Here is a 21,441-nt window from a genome sequence, read left to right as displayed (position 1 = left end):
AATTACACTTCAAAATATAGTTAAAAAAAATATATATATATATTTTAAATTGTAACATTATTTTACAATATTACTGTACTTTTTATCAAATAAATGCAGCATTGACTTCTTTCAAAAAGTTCCTCTCGACCCCAAACTTTTGAACGGTAGTGTGTATAATTAAGAGACCACTTAACACTGATTTCTGAAACTTGAGTGGTCTCTTTTTTTTTCCAGAGCTGTATATAATGTGTAATACCTCCCTTAAAAACAGTCTTCCTGATATCATGTTTGAGGGAGTCACAAAGTCTTTTGTCCTCATATAAAAAATGTGGATTATATTTATAAGACTTATTCCTTAATCTATAACAGCTATTTATTGTACAAGGCCTCTATGAATCCCTAAATTGTGAATCCCTGAATTCCTATATCCCTATGTAATTCTAAAACATAAGTTCAAAAGTTCTCCTACCTAATCCCTACAGTGGTATACGATGTATTTAACCCATCAGAAGTGAACGATCGTTGTTTGTACTTTCCCTGAAATATCCACAGGAGGTTCTAGTACTGCCAATATGCAATAGGGCTGAACCAACCAATCTGTTTATAATGAGTTTTAGAAGACAAATGAGGTAGAAGCCACTACCAATGTCCTACCCTGACATCCATCTCTAATATTCCTTCTCAGTTAGTTGTAACAGTAAAATCATTACGTAAATGTACCAACACTGCTTTCCCAGTTTAAACAACTCTAATGTTCAGTTCCTCTATCAGTGACCCAAAGCTTTCTCCTTTTCCCCAATTTACCCTCACTGATGAAAATGTTCCATTACTTCCATTACTTTGTGACCATCATCATCTTCTTTAACTCAAATGCATTCTGATGTGGTCTGGATGAAGCTCTTCTATAATTATAAGCCACATTAAATTAATAGTTAAAAGCAAAAAAAGGTTTTTCCAAACCGGCATTACTTTCTTTTGTCTGTGGAACACAAGCATTCTATTCTCAGTGCCAAGATGACCAGAGATGTGCATAAAATATCCATTTGCAGATATTCTCATCTTCACCATCTTTTTAGCTGTTGAAAGGGCATTGGAATCAACACAGAGCACAGCAACAGGTCTCTGTGATTTTCTTAGATCCCCTTTTTGCCATTAATGTAAAAACAGCCATCCTGCTGTTCATTGGTAGCTGCCCTTCAGCAAGGCTTTCATTGGGTACTGTCAGCAGGTTTGCCCCTATTGCACTTCAAAATGATTTATAAAAGTCCATAGGGATCCCATCAGTTCCTGGGGCAAGACCATTAGCCATGTCTTGTACTGCCGAGTAGAATTCATGCACTGATAATGGCCTTTCCAGTTTAGAATTTGCTTCCATTTATACCTGTGGTACTCTTGATAGTAACTCTATACTACCTCTAAGTCACAATTGAACAGTATATTCAGAATGATTCTTTTGCACATGCAATATTAATCCTTTTACTTTTTCCTTGAACTATTCTTGCAACTCCTCAGTCAGTTAAGGCAGTAGTCTAAATTAGTGGTTCCCAAACTAAGGGGTTCATGGGCGGTACAAGGCTAACTGTGCATTCACATCGCCGCCAGCAAGAGCGTCAAAATTCACTCTGGCCGCCCTGCCAACGACGCTCTAGAAAGATTTGTGGACTCTCTGACGTAGACTGTATTTAAAGGGGCCGGAAAGCAAACAAGCATTGATGCAGGTATTTGTGCAGACTGAACACAAGTAGGAGGTATAAGTTAACCTCATGAAACCTTTTAAATGTGAAAGTAAGAAATTGATCAATGGAAAGAACGCAACAATTATAGTTACATGTTTGCTAACGAAATAAACCTCTTAAAAGCCATTTGTGTGTTGTTGCTTTTGTGTTCATGGTTACGTTTATAGGAGTTTAAACAAACAGTTTATAGGAGACGTTTACTAGCCGTGGTCTTTAAAGGGATAGTTCACCCAAAAAGTTTAATTTTCCCATGATTTACTCACTCTCAAGTCATTCTAGGTGTATATGACATTCTTCTTTCAGACGATAAAAAAATCTGAGTTATATTAAAAAAGTCATGGCTCTTCCAAGCTTTATAATGACAGTGAATCGTTTTTGAAGTTCATAAAAGTGCATCTATCCATCATATAACTGCTCCACACAGCTCCGGGGGGTTAATAAAGGCCTTCTGTAGCGAAGCATTTGTGTAAGAAAAATATCCATATTTAAAACTTTATAAAGTAAAATATCTAGCTTACACCAGATCGCTTTCGGTATTCAACTTATGGAAAAAGTGTAGTGCCTCTCGCAGTTCAAAATGCTTACGTTACGTCTGATGACATTGCACACCAGTTACACTTTTTTCAGATCTGGCGGAAACACAATATATTAATTTGACATATTTGATGTCTGTTATCAGTTGTAGTGGCTGTTGCCATTGAATAACAGACTAGATGGCGCAGTTGAAGAATCAGAATTGAGTGTTGCAGAGGGGTGTGTAAAATTATAAATGAATGATACATGGTTCTTCACTAAGCATGGACAGGATTGAGAAAGGACTGCCAGTGTCAAGTAAACATAAAGCAGACGATGAATCTACTTTAAAACTTCAACTACCTACCAAAACAACATATCTATACCAGACAGGAGTGGCGCGATGCGACAAAAGCAAATAGAACCCATTATAATCAGTGATGCTGTCTACACTGAATGCAGCATGACACATTTCAACAGTAAATTGATGCTCGATTTCCGACTTACTCCAAACAATCACGCAACTTCTGACACAAAGGACAAATGGATTTGTAATGTTCGCTTTGAAGCATTCAGTGTAGACAGTCTTAAGACAAGAAAATTATGAGGAGTCATATCTCGCCCTCGGATTCACCAGTACATTGGTAGGTAATGAAGAGAGACCATAGACTTTTGCCTCAAATTATTAGCTTCTGACAGTATGAAGCCAAAAAAGTGAAGATGCTACATAGAAACTTCACAAACACAAAAATAAGCCAATTGAAGTTGAGAAGTGGTAGTTAATTACAATGTTTCAAATAAGATCTCATGTCTGAGAGTGTCTTTGGGTGCATGTAGGTGTAGTGTGGGTTTTGAAATTATTTTTCTCTACAAATGGGGGGGCCCGACAGAAAAATTTGGGAACCACTGAAATAGCCATTTTCCTATTATTGATTTTCTTATGTAAAAGGGATCTTTTTTTGGTGTTAAAACACTCATATTTTAGTTTTCATGACCATTTTATGAAGCTCTATCTAACCCTTCAGTAACTTTGAACTACTGTATTCCACAGAAGAAAAGCAAGTCAAGCGGTTTCGGAACAACATAAATACATTTTCAGTTTTGGGTGAACCATTGTTAAAGAATTAGAATCATTAAATGCCTTATGATTTACATCTCTAGTTCAGATACATCAGATACAAACATATGCAAAAACTTAAAACAACTAATCAACAGGTAAATTAATTCGATTTTTACATCTATGGTCATGTTTTCAATTAACAGCAAATATTTATTTAGGGCTTTGGTTGTGTTCACACTCAGAGTTGACAGGTGAAAACTGACAGACAAATGTTAGCTCTATTTTCTCACAACGGAGAGCAAATATTTCACACTGGAAACTCATCTGACCTTTGGTGTTTACAAAAGTGTGTGTATCTGTGTGTTCACATGTGTGTGCTTTTCATTAAAACAGATGGGTCTCAGACTCTGCCAGCATGGACGTATTAGATAGGACACAGCACAACCACGTACTCGACCAGCCCTCCTGTTTATATTAGAAATGTTTCTCTGACACAAGCCACATTGGTTTGTTCCATTAACTCCTGCTGTTTAATAGTGTCCATGCCCACATTCTTTCTGATTTATGAAATTAATCATGAAAAACTTCAATGTGTAAAAGCAACAACAACAACAAAAAACAAATTTAATTTACCACCACCCCAAGCACACATATATTAATTAGTCAGCAGTTCAAGCCGATGACAGACACTTTTGTCTTCATTACCCTCAGAGAATCCAATTTAGCCAATAAAATAGAGTTGTGTTTGGCATGTACAGCAATACAGCAATGTGACGCAAGGGTCAGGGGTCTGTATATGAGGGAATCGTGCTTGGCTGCGCTTTTTTTCCTGGGCCGTGATTAAAGACCCTGTCAGAGATCCACTTTACACCGATAGCATCTTCTACACGTCCCGTTCATGGTGCTCCTGACCTACGTGGCTCAGAATCGATCCCACAGAGAGGTGCAAAGTCTGATAGCACAAAAGAATCGTACAGATAGCTGACTGTTCATTTTGGTCACACACACATGGTATGCATCGTAACATTAACAAACAAAAGATAAAAAAAGGACAAAAACCAAAAGACCATCTATTCAGAATGGAAACAAATCTATTGTATAATGCGACACAAAAATCCTGCCTCAGATCTCTTAGAAAAGGCATTTTACAGCACAGACGTTTTGCTTAAATTATTACAATTCCTTCCAAGTCACGAGCTGATGTGAAACATTGTTACACTGATGATATTCAAAAATAAACAAGGTTGCAAATGTACTGTAATGCCTGAACAAAACATGTTATTTTCTTCTTCGAAACACTGCAGTTGCACATCTACCACAGTACAATAGGCCACAGAAAAAAAAGAGAATGAATGGAATAGCCTACAAATAAAAGAGATCGGTCATCACATATAATATAACATATAAATTGCATGTGGTCCATTAATAAGTTGCAGGCCCAGAGGAACGTCACATTGTTCTTGATGAAAACAAGCTAGGGACATTCACAATAGCACAGTGACCAATAATGACCCCCGGTTTTTCAAACAGTAAATCTAAAATCTTCTGTAAAAATGAAGTTATTGTGCACTGCTGCAGTCTCTTGCTCAAGATTCTCTGAAGCAGAAAGGAACAATACTGTATCTGCAGCAGACCAAGAAAAAATGTAGCACTATAGAGTGAATTACAGTTAAATACACACTGATCAGTATAGCATTCTTGCATCAGTAAATTGTAGTACTCCTGTAAAGGATGAATTAGAAATGAACAAACATTCAAGCGATGCTTCTTCACTGCTTTATCGTGAATCAATAAAAATTATATACATTAACACAAATGTATACACTCTAAAAAAAAAAGGTTCTATATGGCACCAAAAATGGTTCTTGGCTCGTAATCATAGGGGAACCTTTTTTAGTGCTATATAGCACCAATTTTGGTGCTTCAGTGGTTCTTCAGCGGTTCTTCAGAGGTGCTATATAGCACCTTAGTCAAAGAACCGGTGAAGAACCTCTGAAGAACCGCTGAAGAACCACTGAAGCACCAAAATTGGTGCTATATAGCACTAAAAAAGGTTCCCCTATGATTACGAGCCAAGAACCATTTTTGGTGCCATACAGAACCTTTTTTTTTAGAGTGTCACACTTTTTAACACAGCTTTAAATCATCGGCTGGTAATTTAAACACTTATGCCACTTATGTAAATGCCATTCACTCGATTACATGCTCATGACGTCATGCATCCTCACACTATCAGTGAAGCAGTGAAAAAAAAAAAAGAATCAGTGAAAATAAACTCCTAACAAAAATTTAATGAATATAGTATAAAATGAAACACATACTGTAAAATAACACACTTTATGTACTCGGTACTTCGATCAACACCAGCGTGCATGCTAATCGCGGCACATATGCTAACCATGTGCGCAGAACGGATCAATGGGGCTGAATACAGAGTTTACAGACATAGCACTCACACATCATAAAACAATTAATATAGTAAGCAGTCTTTCTTATACTCAGTTAGAACAATGATGGTGTGTATTTTATATATTGTATACCTGTAAAGGATGAATTAGAAATGAACAAACATTCAAGTGATGCTTCTTCACTGTTGCTTTATCGTGAATAAAGCATATCGCGAGAACTCCCTCTACAAATGCACGCAATGACGCGCCCATGCACGTATAACCAATCGCACACATCGATCTCCAGCAACAATATAACGTATTCATTTGTAGTAATAAAGCTTATTATAGCACCCAAAATTTGTATAACAAGCATTTGATCAAAGCAATAATGATTATAATTATATAGATTGGATATAAATCTGTTAATAATCCCTTAAAGCATGAAAATTACAGAAATGCATAAGAAAACGGATGGCGATAATGCATCATATCACAGGAAATATTTACATATGGGAATTATTCAGTATACCACAATAGCATCCTTTCAGGCGTTCTTTCAAAAGAATTTAAATTGGTTTTGAATCTAATCGAAAACCACTGAATCACAAATTCAATCAATTTGCTGTTGAGAATCACACCCTTAGTCAGAATGCAATTCAAAGCCCAATGCAAATAAGAGTCGTCGCAGTGTTTCTACAGTCAGCATTTAATAGTAGTAAGTAAAGGGGTTCAGAGGTTACTTACCTGTTCCCATATCTAAATATTAAAATTTTCAGATTGGGCTGAAGCCTCTGACCACTTTCCTTCACGCTCAAGCTATGGATGTGGTCTAATATGTAAATGAGCACCCTGTTTGGAACATGTTTTGCATGTTTTTGTGATTTGCAAGTATGATTGTTTAAATGCAAACTGTAAAATGCAGCAAATTAGCTTGTATTTTTGTTAGGATGGTCAGGGTTTGGTGCATGAATTTCAGATTTTTAATTAATTGTTTTGTGACTAGCCATTCATCCAGAATGTTTCTCTGCCCTGTGGCCTGAAATGCTGGGATAGGCTCCAGCAACCTTGCGACCCTATAGGATATGTGGTTGGATGGATGGATGTATGTATGGATGGATGGGTTGCAGGCCCCGTGCAGAAGGCGGTGTTGACTGATTAGAATGTCCCTGTAAAAACAGGACAAATTGAGGAGACAGGAGCAAACATATGCGTTGCACATAAGGCCTAAGAACCTGATAATTATATGTAATATAATTGATATTTATACATACATTAACTCTAATTAACCAAAAGCAAATATAATACAAATAAATTAATAATGAACACCATAACCTGGTAACTGGAATCAAATTAAATGCATTTAAAGGAATAGTTCACCCAAAAATGAAAATTACTGCATGATTTACTCACCCTTAAGCCATCCTAGATGTATATGACTTTCTTTCAGGCAAATACAATCAGAATTATATATTTAAAAAATTTACAAAAAAAGTCCTGGCACTTCCAAGCACACAGTTTTCAGCAAGACTTATACCTCACATCACTTCTTCACTACATTTAATATTAGGAAAAAAAAAAAACCTTGTTCTTCCAGAATCACAACTTTAGCCAAATGTGTATACTTTAAAGGTGTCACGGATGGATGATGGATGTTTTGTCCTTATATTTTTTTTGTTGTCTCATGCACTTTTTTGTTTCATGCTTAAGAAATGTGACATAATTTCTGTTTAGGGAGCAGAGTGAGCATCAATGCTCCCTTGTTATTGTAAGGACATTGTGATTGTGACAGCCCTTAAAATGTCCGACTCCCTGATCAGTGCCCTGACTACTGAACTAGGGAGCTGATTGAGACGCACACTGTTACATAACAGAAGGGACGGAGACAAGAGATACAGGTAAATAGTGTTTATTGAACAAGCAGAGGAGTTGACGGCAGTGCAGGTGAGTGAGCTTGGAATAGTTAAGAGTCTGATGAGGATAACTGAATGACAGTCTTTGTATTTGCAGATGCAGCAGGCTGGAGACAGAACTGGAACGAAGGAGACTCTGGAGAATCACACAAGACGAGGGAACACGATGGAGACAGGTACACCAAGAAGGTTTTGGTAGTCCTTAAGGTAAGCATGAAGGTAAGCTTCTTGGTGCTAACGAGACAGGACAAAGACTGAGGGTGTGAGTGTGTCTTGTGCTGATGGTGATTACTGTGCTGATGAGGTGCAGGTGTTAGTGATCAGTACTCTGGTGAAGGTGTGTGCTGTGACGGTGGAGCCTGGCGTGTCTGTAACATTACTCCCCACCCTCCACGGCCCGCTCCTGAGGGCCGCGGACCCCGACGTTGTGGTGGTCGCCTCTGCCCCGAGGCGCAGGTCTATTGGGATGAGTGCCGTGGAAAGTGTCGAGTATGTCGTTTCTGGGTACCCATGAGCGTTCCTCGGGATCGTAGCCCTCCCAGTCCACGAGGTATTCCAGAAGACCACCACGGCTCCGGGAGTCCAAGATGTCATGAACCTGGTAAGCGGTACCATCCTCTAAGATGAGTGGAAGGGGGGCTTCAGCGGCTGCGCCAGGCTCTGTGGAGACAGAAACAGAGGGATAGTGAGGCTTCAACAGAGAGACATGGAAGGTGGGATGGACTTGGTACTGAGGGGGTAGCTGGAGTTGATAAGTGACCGGGTTGATCTGCTTCACGATGGGGAAGTGGGGGTTGGTAACCAAGCACACACTGGAAGGGAGTAAGACCGGTGGTAGGTAGACGTAGGGAGTTCTGTGCATACTCGGCCCAACCCAGGAACTGGTTCCAAGAGTCCTGGTGGCCGGGACAGAAGGAAGCGACTGATCTCTTGTATCTTCCTCTCCGTCTGCTCGTTCGATTGTGGATGATACCCAGAGGAGAGGCTGACAGTCACACCAAGGAGTGATAAGGCCCTCCAAACCCTGGAAATGAATTGAGGCCCTCTCACTGCATGAAAAGTGGGATTTACGTCAGTATGTGGCACTGTAGATTGGCGTGGAACTTCAGGTTTACGACTGTGCACGGCAATTTGCAGGCAACACCGAAAACTGCCGTAAATTGTCGGAAATTGACGTGGGCCTTGCTTGGCAGTTGTCCCCCCCATGACCCCCCCTCCCCTTAATTCTAGGGGAGGCTTTATCATGTAAATGAACATGCTGTGAGCCACACAAATGCAAATCAGAGTAGCAGCAGGGGGAGTTTTATCTAGGTTCTGAATTTTTTTAACTAAAACAAGATTAAAGTTTAAGTTAAAATGTTAACTTAAATTTAAGTTAAATGTACTCGTTTTAGTTCACATTACTAAATTTTTAGGGCAACCAGTTTGCTCCAATTTTTTAAGTAGATTCAACTTGTCCGGGCTCACAGTGTAGATTAATTACTCTGTATGTCATTAGCAATAACCAATGTTATGTAAAAAAAAACAAAATACAGGACAGCAGTTCATGTCTTCAACCTTTAGAGAGGTTATGTGATGCAACAAGACAATGAACCAAAGCACACAAATAAATCAAGTAAAGCATACAGTTTATATACCAAAATTAATTTTTCCACCCTGCACTGTGAATGATTTCTAAATGGCTATTAATCATAAATGTGAAAAGTACAAGTTTGTGTGTTAATAGTTAAGTCAGATTGTGTTTTTCTGTAATTGTCATTTAAATTGAGCTCACACCACATTTTATGAATTATCAATGCAGATTTTCAAGAGGTGGTTTCCTGGACAGGGTTTAAATTATGCCAAGAGTAGGCCTTAATCTAGTTAATCGCAGAGGTGTCAAAAGTATTCGCATTCATTACTCAGGTAGAAGTATAGATACTGGGGTTTAAAAAGACTTCTGTAGAAGTTGAAGTATCAACTCAAGCTTTTTACTCAAGTAAAAGTGTAAAAGTACTGGTTTCAAAACTACTTAAAGTATAAAAGTAAAAGTAATGTAAGGGGAAAAAATGCCATTAAAGGGGTAGTTCACCCAAAAATGAAAATTATGTCATCATTTACTCACCCTCAAGTTGTTCCAACCGGTATGAGTTTCTTTGTTCTGAAGATTGAAGAATGTTTGTAACCAAGCAGATTCTATGCAACCATTGACTGCCATAGTATTTTCCCCTACTATGGCAGTCAATGTCTATCTCTATCTGCTTGGTTACAAACATTCTTCAGAATATCTTCAGAACAAAGAAACTCATACCGGTTGCAACAACTTGAGGGTGAGTAAATGATGACAGAATTTTCATTGTTGGGTGAAGTATCCCTTTAAGGAAAAAAGATTAGGCCGCACCACAGTGCATACCCCACCTCCTCAAAAAAACATTTTTCTAAAGGCCATAATGACTATAATGTTATATTAAAAAGTTAATGTTGAACATTTTTAGATGCACTTGGCTACGCGTTTCAGCCGCATATATTCCCATTGAAAATCAACGCATTTTAGGACAATGCAAATACATTAAAGAACCATATGTGTACTACTGAGCATTAACATGTTTCATGGAGCGGAAGATTTGATGACTAGTTGCCTATAAATATTGTAAAGGTGCAAAAAGTCAAAATTCAGAGGCATGTTATCAATAACAATTTTTTGAATGTGTGATCAGTGTGGCCAGATTGGGTAGACAATTTCCAGCCCAAAATCCTCACCAAATGTACATTTATATAAAAAAAAAATGGTTATTGATAACATGCCTGGTTATTGATAACAATTTTGCACCTCTTACAATACTTATAGGCAACTAGTCACTCCAAGAAAAAAACCCAAAACTTTAACTGCCAAAATAATGTGATATTATTTTATTTCCATACCAATCAATGTTGATAAGTAAGTTACCATTTTATCTCCTTAAAACATAACATTGATGATTTAAAAAAAAAATCCCAGTAAAACGGATCAAATATGACTATATGTCCAGGTAGAAACTGTCAAAACAGCTATCCCTCAGAAAAACACATACATCATTTTCAATGTCAACAGTAAGAAGCCAATTTACGTGCAAAAAGTGCCCAATATAGAGATTGGAAAAAGCAATGTAATAAACAGGTATTTCACACGTTAATGCACACACCACTGCCAAAATGCGTAATTCATTGATACTGTACAATAATCCGTCAATGCGCTTACCTTTGTGTTGCACTTTGCTTTGACAAAACTACAGTATGTCTTTCGTGAAGTGCATTGCACATGCTCTTAGCACAGTCAAAACGGATTAATCGTTGATTTAAACCTCTTTCAGCAGCTGTCGGGGTTGCTAGTTGCAGATGTCCTAAGTGTGTATATGACGATGGACAGGAGTCATGGTTATATTTATAAAGAGTCTTCGAGTCACATGTAGCCTAATTCACGTTTGAGAGTTGAGTCACTCTCCCACTCTTTACTGTAGATACAACTTACTGTATATTTATGCCACTGGCATAGCGATCACTGCAATATACAGCTACGAGTTATCGCGCTAAAAACCCGGCTAAAGTCATGAATGAGCACGTCTGCCTGCTGATCGCTGATTGGCTGAAAGTGCGTGCTCGCTCGTCGGCGAGAACCCGCCCTATCTGGCAACATGGTGTGTGATTTGTGCAGGTGCAGGCGTGATTGATCGCGTACAACCCAATAGGGTGTCGGAATGGTTTGTGTTTATCCTTCTCATCCAACCACAATCAAATCTGGATAGCTTTTTTTTTAATGACAAGCCGGAATTAAAACATGCCGAAATGGAATAGGAGTAACGAGGCTATTTTTAAAATGTAAGGAGTAGAAAGTACAGATAATTGCTTAAAAATGTAAGGAGTAGAAGTAAAAAGTAGGCTGAAAAATAATTACTCCAGTAAATTATAGATACTCAAAATTTCTACTTAAGTAAGGTAATGAAGTATTTGTACTTCGTTACTTGACACCTCTGATCATCGTGAGTTAAAAAAATTGTTGCCTGGAACAAAGATTAAGCACAGATTACTAACACCTGGACTATGAGTCCTGAACTAAAATAAACTGGATTCATTTACAGTTTTATCTAATTGCTTACACACAATTTCTGAAAATATGGCTCCATTTCTTGTAACTCTACACACAAAACACACAACATGCAAAACATCAGACATCGCTTGCAAAAGCAACACTTTGTGCAAAACTATTTTAACTCTTCCAAAAATGTTGTTTTTGCATATATCTAACTACACACAAATATGCACAACTGAGGAATTTTACAGTTGAACTGAAATCAACTGAACTGAATCAACACTGAAGTCACTTGAGCTGAATATTGACACTATATTGGCTTGTTAGAGCCGGTTTACAGCAGAATTTGTTTTGAACTTGTTACTGAAGCTGCTATGAAACAATATATTTTGTTGTATGCATATTCTTTCTTTCTCAAACCTTAGTTTTGATTTCTAAGTGATCAATTTATGTATAAGTGTTTTCACACATGATCATTGGCTGTATGGGTCCTCAGTAAATTAATGTGGCATTTAAATGGCAAAAGTTATTCTTGTCTCTATAACTTATGGCTTCCTAAAGACACGTTTATGGGTAAATAAAATATTATTAATATAAATAAAATGAATATCAAAACATATTTTATATATAATGAAGTCATTTTATTATAGCACTCATCAGATGTTCCTGGAAACAAAACAGAGACAGAACAGTATAAACAAACTATACAACAAACTAAACACCAAATTACAAAAACATTATTATGTGAAAGTGAATAAAGTTGTGTGTGTTTTCAGTTATAAATATGTGCTGTGTAAATTAGCCTATATATACTTTTAGAAATTATATATAGCCTAACTTTAAAAAACAAACAATAACCCATATAGATAAATTATAATAATTGTATAATATTAAGCATTTACTTAATATACATTGTAACATTAGGCTACTTTACTCTAGCACAGTAGTCAGTTAAGCAATTAATTAATATCTTATATTAATATGTATGTAGCCTAGGCCCTAGGCTACATCTAAAGGTAAGTCTGCTTTAAAAAAAAAATATTACACTTCGACATGTAGGCTACAGAATGTGCGCGTTAAGAAACACATCCAAATGTGTCTTCTTAACATGTTAAAACTGTGCGTCGACTGTGCGTGTATGCCTGTTACACGACCAGAATGTGCGTGTCTACACATACAAAAGAAACACGTAAAAAATTGCTGCTTGACGCGGACAAACTGTGCGTGTTGACACGGTCATAGTCACGCGTTTCGTATAAAGAGATTTGGCCCTGGGCGCGTTCCATAGTAGAGCCCTACTTCCTTTTTCGTGATCAACAATGAAAGGACGCCGTCTTCAACTCTGCATGGACACGGCCAACTTTTTGGACTCATTTTCAGGAGGCTGTCTTCGTCTTCACAACTCTGAGGCAAACTGCAGGCGCTATGAACCACAGCATGGGTGATGTAACGTTACGATTTAAAGAATATGCTTTTATCCAGCTGTATAAGGAAATCGATGCGTTAATAGATCCGAGCTTAAAACTGCACATTTTGTTTACACAGGCTATCCTCGCCTCATAACGAAGCCGTGAGCTCTTATCTGCTTGGAGCGATTTCCGCGAGTCCAGATTTAACCGCTGACCATGACGACATTGTTTGTAAGTAACTTATAACTTCCAATGTTTTTCTCATTCCTTGTTTAATTTTACCGTGACTGTTTTTATTAATACCAGTCTCATGTAATTGTTTTCCAGCTGCCTGTAAGACGTATTATGAATCGACACGCCGGAGCTTCAGATACAAACAACCTGAACTTACATAGCAGGCGGAAACTGCGAAGTTTAGCTTGGAGTCGATCAAGAAGAAAAAGGGTTAGATTTATTATATTAGATCCGTTTTTTGTCAATGTGAGTATTTCTCAGGTTACTTATTGTCTTTATGGATTGTATTACAGTTGCTGGAAGCGAGACAAAGTGTGCTGGGTGAGGATGAGATGGACTGGAAGTGCGCGACCATTGAACTCATATCTGATGAGGAAGACGGCAATGTTGACGGGGTGTCTGGATGGATTGTGCGGCCACCGCCATATACGCCTGTGTTTCCCGAATGTTTTGGGCGCTTCTTTTTGACGTTTTTGGAGGACAACATAAGAGACATAACTGCTGCACTGTACATAGTTGTGTGTTTGACAATAAAGCTCTTTCTTTGAATAAACAGCTGTGTGTTTATAAGCTCTTTCTTTGAATAAACGGCACGGTCCGGGCAAATTGTCCCATATATTCCTTGATAGTATGAATAGAGTAGTTCATAGCACAATAACATTACTATAAAACATAAATTATTACAACATAAATTATATATTTATTATTATTATTGGGGTTTACATTTATAATGAGCCAGGGTGACCAATAATGATTGGTTTGCAGTGATCTGCCAACCAATCACGAGGGATTTTTCTTGTTTAAATGTAGTGGCCTCAGCCAATACTGAGTGAGTAAATTCAAGTCTGGCCGTTGACTCTGGTTTCGCTGCTATTTATATGCTAATTAGAGGCGTCGCACCTCCGCGCTGTCTCTCAGCGGGGGGCTCTCCACCTACGTCATGGTTCGTTTACGACAATTTGTGGCACAGAGGAACGCGACGTTCGCTGCCTCTAAATTGTCGAAAACTGCCGAAAATTAGGGAGATTTCCGGGAGTCTACAGGCGTTTACGGGGTCAAAAATCCCACTTTTCATGCAGTGTCTATCGACACAATGTCCTCAGGAATCCTGTAATATCTGAAAATCTTGTTGAACATTAGTTTGGCAGTTTCCATGGCTGTAGGCAGTCCTATTGTGAATCAGACGACATGACTTTGAGAATCTATCAATCACCACTAGGATACAGGTGCATTTATCAGAAGCAGGGAGGTCGGTGATAAAGTCGACTCCTGGGTGTGACCAGGGTCTGTTGGGAACGGGCAGAGAATGGACTTTACCGGAGGGAAGATGTCGAGTGCTCTTGGAGATGATGCATTCCTTGCAACCCCTCACGTACCTTCTGACGTCAGATGCCATGTTTGGCCACCAGAAGCGCTCCTTCAGCAGTGAGAGGGTTTCATTGACCCCAGGTTGGCAGTGCCCAATGACGTGTGGGAAGTGTGGATGAGGGGAGTGCCTTAATATTCTTTGACCCAGGACGGTAGGAGATGGAGAAATTGAAACGGGTCAAGAATAAGGCCCAGCGGGCCTGTCGTGGATTGAATCATTTAGCGGCTCTGAGGTATTCAACCAGGAATGGATGTTGGGAATCCTCCAACCTATGCCTCCACTCCTCAAGAGCCATCTTGATGGCGAGAAGCTCCCGGTTGCAGATGTCATAGTTGACCGGGTTGAGTTTGCGGGAGAAGGCACATGGGTGAAGTCTACTTGGGGTCCCCTGCTGCGGTGACAAGACCACTCCCACTCTTGTGGTCAAAGCGTCGACCTCAACGACGAAGGGCTTGGCTGGATCTGGATGGACAAGGAAGGGAGCAGTAGTGAAGGCTTCCTTTAGGGTTTTGAAGGCTTGAGTGGCAGCGGGGTTCCAGGACAGAGACTTGGGCTTATTGCGTAGGAGGTGAGTAAGTGGACATGAGAAGATACTGTAATCATGGATGAATCGACGGTAGAAATTGGCAAATCCTAGGAATCTCTGGAGTTCTTTGATGGTTGTGGGTGTGGGCCAGTTCCGAATGGCATCCACCTTCCTCTCGTCCAACCGGATGCCACTGCTGTCGATGTTGTAACCAAGGAACTGCACTGAGGGTTGGTGGAAAGAACACTTCTCGGCCTTCAAGTACAGCTGGAACTCCCTCAGGCGTTGCAGGACCTCCGCAACATGGTGGCGATGTTCGGCCATACTCCAGGAGTATATCAGGATGTCGTCTATATACACCAATACGGACCTGTGGAGGAACTCCCGGAGTACCTCATGAATGAAATCCTGGAATACGGAGTCTCAACAGTTGACCAGTCCATGAGGAGATATTCGTAGTGTCCAGTAGGGGTCACGAAGGCGGTCTTCCACTCGTCCCCCTCACTTATCCGGATGAGGTTGTAGGCGCTGTGGAGGTCCAACTTGGTGAAGAGAGTGGCACCACGGAGATGTTTCAGCGCTGTTGGGACAAGAGGAAGTGGATAACCGAATTTCATAGTAATTTTGTTGAGGGATCGGTAGTCAATACAGGGCCACAAACCGCCGTCCTTCTTAGCCACAAAGAAAAACCTGGAAGCAGCAGGAGAAGTAGACGGGCGGATGTAACCTTGATCCAGAGCCTCCTGGATGTATTCTTCCATGGCCTTCTCCTCCGGTAGTGACAGAGGGTATAGTATCTTCCCACGAGGCACTGACTCACCCGGAAGCAGATCGATGGCACAGTCCCATGGCCAAAGTGGAGGCAGCTTGGAGGCTCGCTTGGGGCAGATGTTGTTGCTGAAGGGGGCATATCATGGAGGAATATCCACCGAACGATTCTCTACCGGGCTCTCGATGAAGTACACACTGACAGTTCCTCGGAACATGGAGAGGAAGGACCAGGGAGAGCAGAGAAGCAGTTCGGGAAGCAGCTGTTGCCCCACTTCAGGACCTCACCGGTCTTCCAGGAGATGACAGGGTTGTGCTGCTCCAACCATGGGCACCCTAGTATCACATCAGCGGTGGATTCCTCCAGAACCAGTAGATGTTGTTGTTCCACATGCAGGATACCCACTTGGAGCTGGATGGGACCGGCACAGGAACAAACTGGTCTTCGGCTGAGGGGTTTGCCAGTTACCGAGTGGATCTGGTTGGCGGACGGCTTAGCTGTGGTTTTGAGGCTGAGCTGACCGCAGAGGGCGCCAGAGATGAAGTTGTCGGCTGACCCAGAGTCGAGAAGGGCACAAACTGGAAGGGTGATACTGGCAGCAGTTAGGTTCACAATAGTGGTGTGTGGCTTCATTTAATTAGCAGAGGGGAAAATGGCACTCACCATGGGACGAGGAGGACGAATGGGACACTTGGAGATGAAGAGACTTGGATAAACACCGAAGACAGGTAAGTAGGTTTTGTCAGTCCTTAAGGTAAGCATGAAGGTAAGCTTCTTGGTGCTAACAAGACCGGACAAAGACTGAGCGCGTGAGTGTGTCTTTTGTGCTGTATTAAGTTATTTAAATATAACTTCAAATTTTAAATCTTTTTTACATATTGTTTTCTAAAAGGCTTAATATTTTGTTTTAATATAATTTTAATAATTAGTTATTTAAATAGTTAATTTTTTTAATAATCCATAATATTAATATAAATTAATAATTCATATTTAAAATAATTATTATTTAGTATTAAAACAGTTGGTATTGAATAAGAATAGTGTAACGCGGAGGCAGGGATGAGAATCCAAGTGCAGATTTGAGCATTTATTAAAGATATAAACAAAGAAAGTCCAATAAGGCAAACAGGCAGGAGCAAAACAACAGGAACACTTGTAGGTGCACATGCGGGAGCAATGACTGACAAACAACAACTGAAGCAGTGGGGTATAAATACACAGGGAAACAAGGTTAACGAGGTAACAAAAGGGAGTGGCTAAATGGGAAACACCTGGGAGAACTAATACAACATGAAAAACTACAAAGGACTACAACACATGGCACAGGACAGGAAATAACTCAGTGTCAACAAACACACAGGGAATATGTGATAGAGCCCCCCACTTAAGAGCGGCTTCTAGACGCTCACACAGAAGAATGCACACAAAGAGTTCAGGTGGGAGGTTAAACAGGGGAAGGGATGGTGGGCCAGGTCCATGCAGGGGAACAGGACATAGAGCCAAGACTGGCATAGATGGGCCTGGGAGCATGGGTGGACCGGGGCCGTCAGGCGTGGGTGGACCTGGGCCGTGGAGCGAATCTGGACAGTGGGGCGTGGGCGGCCATGTCGGATCAGGGGCCTCGGGCGGCCATGTCGGATCGGGGGCCTCGGGAGGCCATGGCGGATGGGGGGCCTCGGGAGGCCATGGCGGATGGGGGGCAGTGGGCGGCCAGGGAGGAGACGACCCTTCAGGCGGCCAGGGAGGTGTAGCGTCTGGAGTCTCTCTGTCTCTCTCTCTCCGTTTCTCTCTCATGGGATCAAAGTGATGCGAAACAGCAGGGATGCCTTTCGCTACCCAGCTCTGCAGGGAAATCAGATCCCGGCACCCATAAGTCTGGGGTGAATGGCCCTCAATGCCAGGCTGACGACCCACCAGAGAATGGCCAGGCCTACGACAATTGCTCTGGGGGGGAACTTCAAAAGATCCCTATCTCACACACACACACACACACACACACACCCCGGGCCACTAGCTCACACCTGCAGAGGGGCCGAGAACTGACCTCCACACACACAGACAGCCTGTGCCATGTGGCTTGAACTATTTTAATTAAACCATCCCAGAAATATATATGATGACCCCTTTTGTTGTATATATGTTGACCACAAAGTATATATTTATGTATTTGTGTGATGTTAATCTTAAATGCTCAAGATGGCTCTGTAAAAGAGATACACCGTCTTTCATGCATTTAAACTAGCATGTTTGGTGTCTATCCGTTCCTCTTTCTCTGCCTTAGCCAATTATGTAAAAAGTATGATTATGACATGTACCGTTAATATGCTTAGCCCTTTTGGAGCAAAACCTCACTCGTTGTGTTTGCCAGCATTAACATTCCAGTGAGTGATAAAAGTCCAAACAAAGGAACTTTCCCGCTTCCAATCCACATCTACGATTGGTCATCTCAGAGAAGGTGGGCGGAGGTTACTGGACTTTAAAGTACAGTAACTCGAGCACACCCGGGCTCAATCATCTTGCAAGAACCCCGGACGAGACAAATTCCCTTTTCCTCCCATCTCATCAGCGCGGCTTGTGGGTTTTCGACCTGCGAGCCGGCGCGGTCCAGCCAATCTGATGTTTCCTTGAAGATCGACGCGCTCCGCGACGCAGTCAGCGGACGCACTTAGCTGGACGAGATGAACTTTCCCTTCCAAGGCGACACCTTTAAAAGTCCCGCGGACCAACGAAGCTCTGGAAGAACCAAACGGAGAGAACGCTTCAGCGCGCAAACTCTCTGAGAAACGCCAACGCACGCATCTTGCTTTACACAACACCAAGAAACCATGCAAGTATCAATTCTACCGGAATTTAGATGTGTTTTAAAGATTGTACCTCTGTTTAAGGTGACATTTCTTGCTGGCTCCAATGGTTTTGTCTGGGAAGGTGTCGGATCGGACACGATCTTACCCTCCTTCCTTTCCTTTCCCTTCCCCTCATCCTCCTCTTTACTTTCCACTATTCTGTAAATACATGTATTCTTTATGTAGTCATATGTAATCGTAGTATTAATCTTTATTAAAACCATGATATTCACGTTTTGATTGTCATTGTTTGCTCACGGAACACGAGTCCCTTTAATGTCAGATCTAAGCTACGAGCTCTTATAAGCATCGTTGAATGCTTTAATTAATACCATAACTCGGAAAGTTTGCCCTTTGTGGCCAGATGGATAAACTTCCCGAAAATTGGGTAGGAAGAATAGACCTGGTGAGTGGATAAGGAATCTCCGCTCGTCCTTTAAACGGAACGGAGAGGAATTTTGAATCAACTCCCTTGAGGTTATTCTGTGATTATTTAATATAGATATAGCTGTAGTTAATTACAATAAATTGTTGTTAACCATATATATATATATATATATATATATTATATTGCATAAATACCGAGGTGAGGTATTCCCATTTTGGGTGATTTTGGAGATTGGTGATTAGATTATAACCCGTTATGATTAATCATAAATCCCTAAATATTATAATACCCACAATTCCCTATTGAGCTAATTTTTAATTTAAATATATATGTAACCCTAATACGCTACAGAGGAGACGACCCTTCCGGCGGCCAGGGAGGAGACGACCCTTCAGGCGGCCAGGGAGGAGACGACCCTTCAGGTGGCCAGGGAGGAGACGACCCTTCAGACGGCCAGGGAGGAGACGACCCTTCAGACGGCCAGGGAGGAGACGACCCTTCAGGCGGCCAGGGAGGAGACCATGGCACAGGAACAGACACCGGCTCAGAAACAGGAACAGACACCGGCTCAGGAACAGACACCGTGTCAGGAACAGGAACAGACACCGGCTCAGGAACAGACACCGTGTCAGGAACAGGAACAGACACCGGCTCCGCGAAGACCATCTTGTCCTGGGACACTGGCTCGGCGGCGGCCATCTTGTACGGAGACACTGGCTCGGCGGCGGCCATCTTGTACGGAGACCCAGGCGTGAAGTTGGCCATCCTGTCCGAAGACACAGACACGGGAAGAGGAAGAGGAACAGATTCAGGCTCGGCGGGACGAGACTCTTGACGGGCAGACATGACGTGAAACTCAGTCTCTGGATCGGCAGAAGTGACGTGAAACTCAGTCTCTGGATCGGCAGAAGTGACGTGAAGCTCTGTCTCTGGATCGGCAGAAGTGACGTGAAGCTCTGTCTCTGGATCGGCAGAAGTGACGTGAAGCTCTGTCTCTGGATCGGCAGAAGTGACGTGAAGCTCTGTCTCTGGATCGGCAGAAGTGACGTGAAGCTCTGTCTCTGGATCGGCAGAAGTGACGTGAAGCTCTGTCTCTGGATCGGCAGAAGTGACGTGAAGCTCTGTCTCTGGATCGGCAGAAGTGACGTGAAGCTCTGTCTCTGGATCGGCAGAAGTGACGTGAAGCTCTGTCTCTGGATCGGCAGAAGTGACGTGAAGCTCTGTCTCTGGATCGGCAGAAGTGACGTGAAGCTCTGTCTCTGGATCGGCAGAAGTGACGTGAAGCTCTGTCTCTGGATCGGCAGAAGTGACGTGAAGCTCTGTCTCTGGATCGGCAGAAGTGACGTGAAGCTCTGTCTCTGGATCGGCAGAAGTGGGCTCTTGGAGGACCGGAGCAGGATGAGCTTCTGGAATGGCGGCCATGTTGAAATCCTCCTCCACTTCCCCTACAGTGAAGGGGGATCCACAAAACTGCAGGACAAAGTCAATAAACTGTGCCAGGGTCCAGCTAGGGTCTTCCCTTGGTAGATTTAGGCTAATGTCTAGATCTAGTCCACTCCAGAAACAGTCCGTTAGCAAAACATTGTCACCAGGCAGCTGTAGGAAAGGAACTCCTCCACATAACTCTCAATCCTATGGCCATCTTGAAAAATTGAACAAAGATTGCTCAACGGGTCCCTAATACAACCAGCGGAGTTCATCCTGTGGTCTGATCTTGCTGCTGGATCCATCTTTTGGTCAGTCGTTCTGTAACGCGGAGGCAGGGATGAGAATCCAAGTGCAGATTTGAGCATTTATTAAAGATATAAACAAAGAAAGTCCAAGAAGGCAAACAGGCAGGAGCACAACGACAGGAACACATACAGGAGCAAAACAACAGGAACACTTGTAGGTGCACATGCGGGAGCAACGACTGACAAACAACAACTGAAGCAGTGGGGTATAAATACACAGGGAAACAAGGTTAACGAGGTAACAAAAGGGAGTGGCTAAATGGGAAACACCTGGGAGAACTAATACAACATGAAAAACTACAAAGGACTACAACACATGGCACAGGACAGGAAATAACTCAGTGTCAACAAACACACAGGGAGTATGTGACAAATAGTCCTAATTACAAAGAGCTGGTTTGTTTCATTGGGTAAAAATAAAGGAAAATAAATCAGTATTTTCAGAAAGTTTGGGGATTAGAAAATGGAGAAAGTGAGAGGCAAATGTCACTAGCAGTTACCATGACGATGCAACACCTGAAAATTGGTTTTACA

Source organism: Gobio gobio (genome assembly GCF_949357685.1).
Source record: "Gobio gobio genome assembly, chromosome: 9".
Taxonomy (NCBI): Eukaryota; Metazoa; Chordata; class Actinopteri; order Cypriniformes; family Gobionidae; genus Gobio; species Gobio gobio.
The sequence above is the reverse complement of the archived record's forward strand: the minus strand, read 5'-3'. Positions refer to the sequence as shown.